Source organism: Chelonoidis abingdonii, chromosome 7 (assembly GCF_003597395.2).
Source record: "Chelonoidis abingdonii isolate Lonesome George chromosome 7, CheloAbing_2.0, whole genome shotgun sequence".
In the NCBI taxonomy this organism is placed as follows: domain Eukaryota; kingdom Metazoa; phylum Chordata; order Testudines; family Testudinidae; genus Chelonoidis; species Chelonoidis abingdonii.
The window spans coordinates 13,740,915-13,748,008 of NC_133775.1; positions in this window are offsets into that span (position 1 = coordinate 13,740,915).

Genomic DNA, 7,094 nt, shown 5'->3' on the forward strand with positions numbered 1-7,094 from the left:
CATGATGCATCACAGTAATGTGTCAAAAGGGACCAATTCTGAGTCTGAAACAAAATAGCATGTTTTGAGCATTGCGACTTTTAGTGTGAATATTTCTCCTGCTTTTATTAACTGTTTTGAGGTCCAATAAAAGATCATTGTTTTTATTAAAGTTGTACCAACTTTTAGTTAATGTTGTTGCCCAGGCATATATGGCAATATGATTTGTGATATACACCCTTTCATTTCTATGGAAAAGACATCAGAACAGCACTGGAAAAGAACAGGCAGAGTTCCAATACCAGTTTTTCAAGAGTGGTCAGCAGTTCCCACTGAGAACAACTATTAGTGATTGTTTTTAAGAATAAACATGTTTTTCTTCCCCTTCTCTCACCTTGGGTCAAATTCAGCCTAGGGGTAAGTGGGTGTAATTCTCACTTTCACAAGAGAAGGATTGTCCACTGGTTAGAATGCTAACAAAACAAAAAACAAAATAGGTATAAACTCGTAAATGTTCTTCTCCATGAAAATTTTAGTAAAAGGCGAAAGATAACTGAAATTAAACAGAGAGAAGTCTCTTGTCCACACTTGAAAGAGGATACTCTAACAGAAAGATAGTCCTTGGACATAAGAACCAGCAAAAGAAGTTTTAATTGAGTGACAACATAATTTATTTTTAAAGGGACCCTGTTGACTTCAATTTAAATACTATCTCTTGAAGTTGTTTTATATATAGATCCTTTAAAATTTGTTCATAATGTTTTTTCTGTTCTTCTGTTGTTGTTTTTAAGGCCTTATCCAGCAAAGGGGAATAGATGGGCCCAAGAGTACAACACAAAACACTGCTTTGAGACCGGACATGCAACTGACCATTAATCTAACAGTGAAATGGACTAAACACAGAGCAATGTCAAATGCACAAAGTAAAGGAACTGATAAAATAGAGACAATTTTTTTCATGCCAGCTTTTTTCAGTTTTAGTGATGTTAGGTGTTGTAAGAATGGTAGATAAAACAAAATTCAGACAGAAATCTAATTTTCAAGGCCACAATCTTCCTTTGGTGTCTTCTACAAAAGTAAAAATTCTAAATCTGATTAGTCAATCAATTTACTTTGTGGCCAACGTAACACTGATTGCTCTTATAATTTTATATAGTACTCCCAAAGTTTAGGGAATAGGATTTATTAGCATATGAAAACTCTTAAGAAAAAAGAATGAAAAGATTGGGACTGTTTACTTTAGAATATAAATCCTTTGACTTCAGAGCATAATCCAACCTCAAAATAATTTTTCAGAACTGCCTACCACAGTGCGCTTTGCAGTATCCTTTCAGACAGCTGGTACTGGTCACTCAGAAACAGGATACTGGATTAGATGGACCACTTATCTGATGCACTATGGTAATTTCTGTATAACAGGCTCCCCTTGCTGTCTGACTTCACCACAGAGCACTGAGCAGGATTGAAAGGGATATTTTTAAATCTTCTGTTTATCCATGTTTGAGTCTCCACCCTAGTGAGAAAAGATAAAAACTGTATAAAAATCATGTATAAACCAGTCTCAATAATTGTATAGTTCAGTTCATGAAAAGAAGCTCACTGTTGTGCAAGAAGAATCTGTTTCTGGCAGGTGTGTGGGAATCAGAAGAATGGTGCAAAGCTACGTATATTTCATTGGCTCAGAAGAGAAATCTGTTGGAGCATGAAGGCTAAATGAGCCATTCTGTATGGGACTAAAGGGCTGATGCATGTCACTCTAGATTTGATCTGGAAGAAGACAGGCATCCTGAGCAGATTTTTAACACATGATTTGAAAGAGAGATCAGGTTTCAAGTTAAAGACTTTAATGAAAAAAATATGGTGGAATATAATCAACCATTCTATAAGCCAGTTACTATTATTCCTTACAACAAAATTCCGGAGTAATGGCAAACAATCCTGTACTAATATGATTGTAAAATGTAGTGGTTTGGACTATTTCCGTAGAATAGCATAGCCAGTCATTCTTACACTAACTAAGAATTTAGAGCTAACTTGTATGATGAAGCAGGGCTGAGCCAAGAAGGAGGAGCAAGTGCCATACCTGGGTGTTAGTTACCTGGCAACATTACTGAGTAAGGGATAATAGCACCAGAGGAGTTAGGGTCGTTATGCTCTTTAAAAGGTGCCAGAGCTATACATTGTGCCTGGGGATAAGGTCAAGATAAGACCTGGGAACGCTTAGGAGAGATAAGGAATGTCTCATACACAGGTGCACAAGGGGTAGAATGTGTCCCTGCTCTCTTTCCTCACCCTAATGCACACGTGCAGGGGCCAGCGTAATTAAGGAGATTTTCAAAGGCACAAATGTGTTCGGTGTCCAATACCCATTGACTTTCAGTGGCAATGGGGCACTCGATTGCCCTTTTGAAAATCTCCCCCTTAGATTTTATGTGAAAAGAATATTGTCTGTTGGATGTTGCTCAGTCACCCTGATATCTAGACATTTACTAATAAATTATTGCTGGATATTAAAATATCAATCTTGCATGGTTCCTATCACCTGACATGTTCCGCAAATATTTCAAATTAGAGAACAGAGGCAACAGCTTTTGGTGAGGAGCGCCTGAGGGTCAAGTGTCATAATCACATCTAGTGTTGAGTGTCAGAAACTCCATTTTACTGGCAGACGACTATACTGGACAATCACTGTCTAGAATGTTAGCAGTCTCCAGATAGTATTCAGAGAGGGTGAAATTCATCCCTCTGTAAAGAGTTCAGATAAGGTCCACCACATCACTTGACCCCCACTTAACTCTCTCATTATAGGCTTGACTGGGACATAATCGATAAGGAATGTCTGGTTTGAGCTCTTTGCACTGGGAAGAATTTCATCTGAAGAAAAGGATAGTTTAGTGCAGGGGTGGGCAAACTACGGCCCGTGGGCCACATCCGGCCCGCGGGACCATCCTGCCCGGTTCCCGATCTCCTGGCCTAGAAGGCTAGCCCCTGGCCCCTATCCCGCGGTCGCCCCTCCTCTGCAGCCTCAGCTTGCTAGCTCTGCCGCGGTGCAGTGCTCTGGGCGGCGGGACTGTGAGGTCCTGGGGCAGTGCAGCTGCACAGCCCAGCCTGACCTGGTGCTCTGTGCTGCATGGTGGTGGCAGTGGCAGTGGTGTGGCCCAGCTCCGGCCAGGCGGTGTGGCTGTTGCACCACCAGGCACCGGTGCTCCAGGCAGTGTGGGAAGGGAGCAGGGGGTGGGGGTTGGATAGAGGGCAGGGGAGTTTGGGGTGGTGGACGGGGCAGGGGTGTGGAGAGCGGTCCGGACGGTTGGGGGCGGGAACGGGGTTGACTGGGAGCAGGGAGTGAAAGGGGGCAGTCAGGAAGGAGCGGGGGTTGAATGGGGCGGCAGGGGGCAGTCGGGACAGGGAGAAGGGGTGGTTGGATGGGGCAGAGGTCGGGGGAGCCGTTAGGAATGAGAGGAGGGGTTGGATGGGGCAGCGGAGGTCTAGGGGCAGTCAGAGGACAGGGAGCAGGGGTATGTGGATGGGACAGGGGTCCCAGAGGGGTCGTCAGGGAACGGGGGGGTTGGATGGAGCAGGAGTCCCGGGGGGGGCAGATAGGAGGTGGGGGCCGGGCCACAACCCCCTCCCCTAACCGGCCCTCCATACAATTTACGAAACATGATGTGGCCCTCAGGCCAAAAGTTTGCCCACCCCTGGTATAGTGGTTTGAACACAGACCAGAGAACCAAGCATTCTTGAGTTACAGTTTCAGCTGTGACACTGAATACTTTTGTGATCTTATGCAAATCACTTCACTTCATAGCTCTGGTTTCTGAATCTGTAAAAACGAGGATAATAATACTTCCCATCTCACAGGGGTGTTAGTATGAGGTCTTATTCATTAACTGGAGTGGGCAAAGTGTTATATAAATGGAACCATATATTTGGATTATCAACCAAGCATCAATTGCATAATAAGATGGCATGATCAGTGCTGATAGAGAATTTGGATACACTTGCTTCTGTAGGGGTCACATTCATTGTGTGGGGAGGAAGCAGATGTATAATGTGAAATAATATTTTGAAGTTTAGCAAACTCCTGCATTTAGCAAATGCTTTGGTGGCTCAGCACCGTAGGTCAGGAAGCAAGGTCAGCTAACGGTCAGAACATTCACAGAGCTACTGAAATAAACATGCTGCGGAACTTCCTAGAGCTTTTGTGGATTGTCTCTAAAGTTTATTAAATGCAGCTTTACAACGGCCTGTGAAAAGACACACTGTCTGGGGTTTATAAAAAAAATAACTAGTCAAAACAAAAAGCTGGGCTGGGAAAGGGATTTTGATCCTCACTGCATTGTCACTGTGGGGCTGTGCCACTAGAAGCAAAATAAAATGGCTGTGACCAATCATCACTCTGCATTAAACAGTTGGGAAGGAGATCCGGAATCTAGTGCTACAGATGGACATCTACTGCATCTGGTATGTCATGCAGCACAGAGAGGTGTATGCGGCAGGAGATGGCAATGGTGGTTTCTTGAGGTGGCAATGAATTGAGAGTTGGTTTTTGGCCCCGTTGAGTCCATGTATGCTGCTGTTCAGGAGTGAGCAGTGGCAACAGCCATAGGAGAGGTTGTGATTGTTCCATCTTTTCCTGCATGAAGAGGTGCCCAGTGAGATCTAGGATTGTGATGGGGCTCAATAGCAGGAGAAGTGAGGTGTGATGAACAAAAAAGCCTGGGTTTATTCATATAAAATTTCATTAAAAGGGCTAAGAGAGGATCCATTTAAGTGGCAATATTGGGTTACCCTTTTCCCTCCATTCAGAATGTTATCAAGCAGCAGTTCTCAGTCTGTGGGTTGTGATCCTTAAACGGTTTGTCAGCTGTTGTCGGGGATGCAGGGTGAAGGGCTCGCAAGCAGCTTCTTCCTTTTCTTGCCTCTGATCTCCTGATTGAAGCAGATTTGCTCAGTCACTAGTACTCTGTCCTCAGAGGCCCAATAAACCATTATGCTGATTATCACATGCAGCACCTCCATTGCAACACTGTGGGACACACACAGAGTATTCTGGTGTAATCTGAGGATTGAGGTTTGCAAACATTTTAATGTGAAGTAATGGGAGGGAAAAAATTCAAAGTTATTTTAATGGAAGGGATGATATGGACCAAATTCTTAGTCACGTTTTCAACTCCCACAGAAGATGCACCTGAATTCTGCCACTTAGCTGCATAAGCCACAAGTACATTTATTACTATCATTCTTCCAAACAAAGCTAAGACATTATTGTCTTGGCCTTCACCATTCATTTCTTTTCGTTTAATAATCTGCTCCCTGTCCTACTTAGTTTATTTCCAATTTTTTAAACTGTTATGGGCCAGATCCCCAGCTGATGTAAACTGGTGTAATTCCAAGCTATGCATTAAAAAAAAACCCTAGTTTAACTCCAAGTCAGCTGTGGATCCAGCCCTTCATCTTCATTTACCTACACAAAAGAAAAAAAATAATAATGTAAAAAAAAAAATACAGACAGGAAACAACCAGTTAAAATTGCTGGTTGGCTATTATGTAGTTAGCTATCACATCATTTACATTGCTTCCAAGCATTTAAAACATGTAAATTAATAGTTAAGGACATCAGAAAACTTACAGTGCCCAAATAATAAATAAACATATTTTCTGATCATCAGTGCTCTTCTTTCATCAGACATCTTAAAATATAAACACAGTGGAAAAAACACTCAAAAAAGAAAGAAAAAGTGTGTATGTTCACATTAATCAGCCTTAAATGCAAGCTCATGTAACTTCACACTAAATTGTTAATGTTCTGCACTTTGCTATGGTATGGAACAGCCACTATTGCAATCCAGAGTCTGTAGCAGCTTCCAAATACAATTGGTTTCATTCCTGTCAGTGGATAGAGCCTGGAAGGTTTGGCTAGTTACTCCTGGGGGAATTCTGTGCCACTGGGCATGTGCAGAATTTATGTCCCCTGCAGATTTCTTTGCTTCCCCGCAGAAAAAATGACTTTCTGACAGGGAGGCAAAGGGAAGCCACAAGAGTGGTCATACGACCCTCCCCAGCAGTATGTTTTGGGTGCCCAGGGTAGCTGGCAGAGACGTAAATCACTGTAGGGCAGGAGGTGGGACTGAGGAAGACCCATCTGGTGGCTCCTACCCTATGCCGGGCTCAGTTGCTAGTCCCGGCTGGGCTTGGAAGGACAGGACTTCCTCTTCCCCTGCATGGCATCTGGAGCTGTATCAGACCCACCTCTAGATTTCTCCCCTGGCTGTAGGAAGCTCTACAAACTCTCTCCCCGCCACTTCCTGCACCCATCACTCCTCAGCTGCAGGGGGAGGGATTACTGTACAGGGAGCTGCTCCCCCATCCACCTAACTCTTGTGAATCCAGACCCCTTCATGCCCTCCCACTGAGCCTCACTCCCCCCGCACCCAGAACCCTCTCTGACAAGCCCCACTCCCCTTGCACCCCAATGAGCCACCTACACCCGAATCCCCACCCTACCATGCCCTAACCAGTTGCACCTGGTTCCCCACCCCACTGAGCCCCTCTCCTCCAACATCTGGACCCCCCTCTGAGCTCCTCTCACTCAGGCCCCCCTGCTGAGCTCTATTCCCCCAAACCCAGACCCCCCTGCTGAGCCCCAACCACCTTCACCTGGACCCCTCTGCAGTGTCCCATTACCGTTGCAACCAGAACCCCCCAGCAAGCCTCCAGCACCCGGATCCCCCACTGAGTCACCCACACCCAGATTGCCCCACACAGAACCCTCTCAATCCACACCTGGATCCTCCCGCGCTAAGCCCATCCACACTTGGATCCTGCCTTGCTGACCTTCCTGCCCACACTTGGTGCACCTGGCATGGAGGGGCAGGGCCCTGGGGTGTTTCTGGGGTTGGCCTGGTCCTTGCGCTGTGTCAGGGTTGGGTGCAGCCTCACTACTGAGTCCGTGTCCTGAGTAGGGGGGAGCTGCACAGTGATCTCCCATCTCTGTGCAGCTAGTGGCCTGTGCTTCCTAGTGTCACGTTGGAGACTCCACATTTATTTGACAAATAAAATTTGCAGAATTTTAAAATACTGTGGTCAGAATTTTTAATTTTTTGGTGCAGAATCCC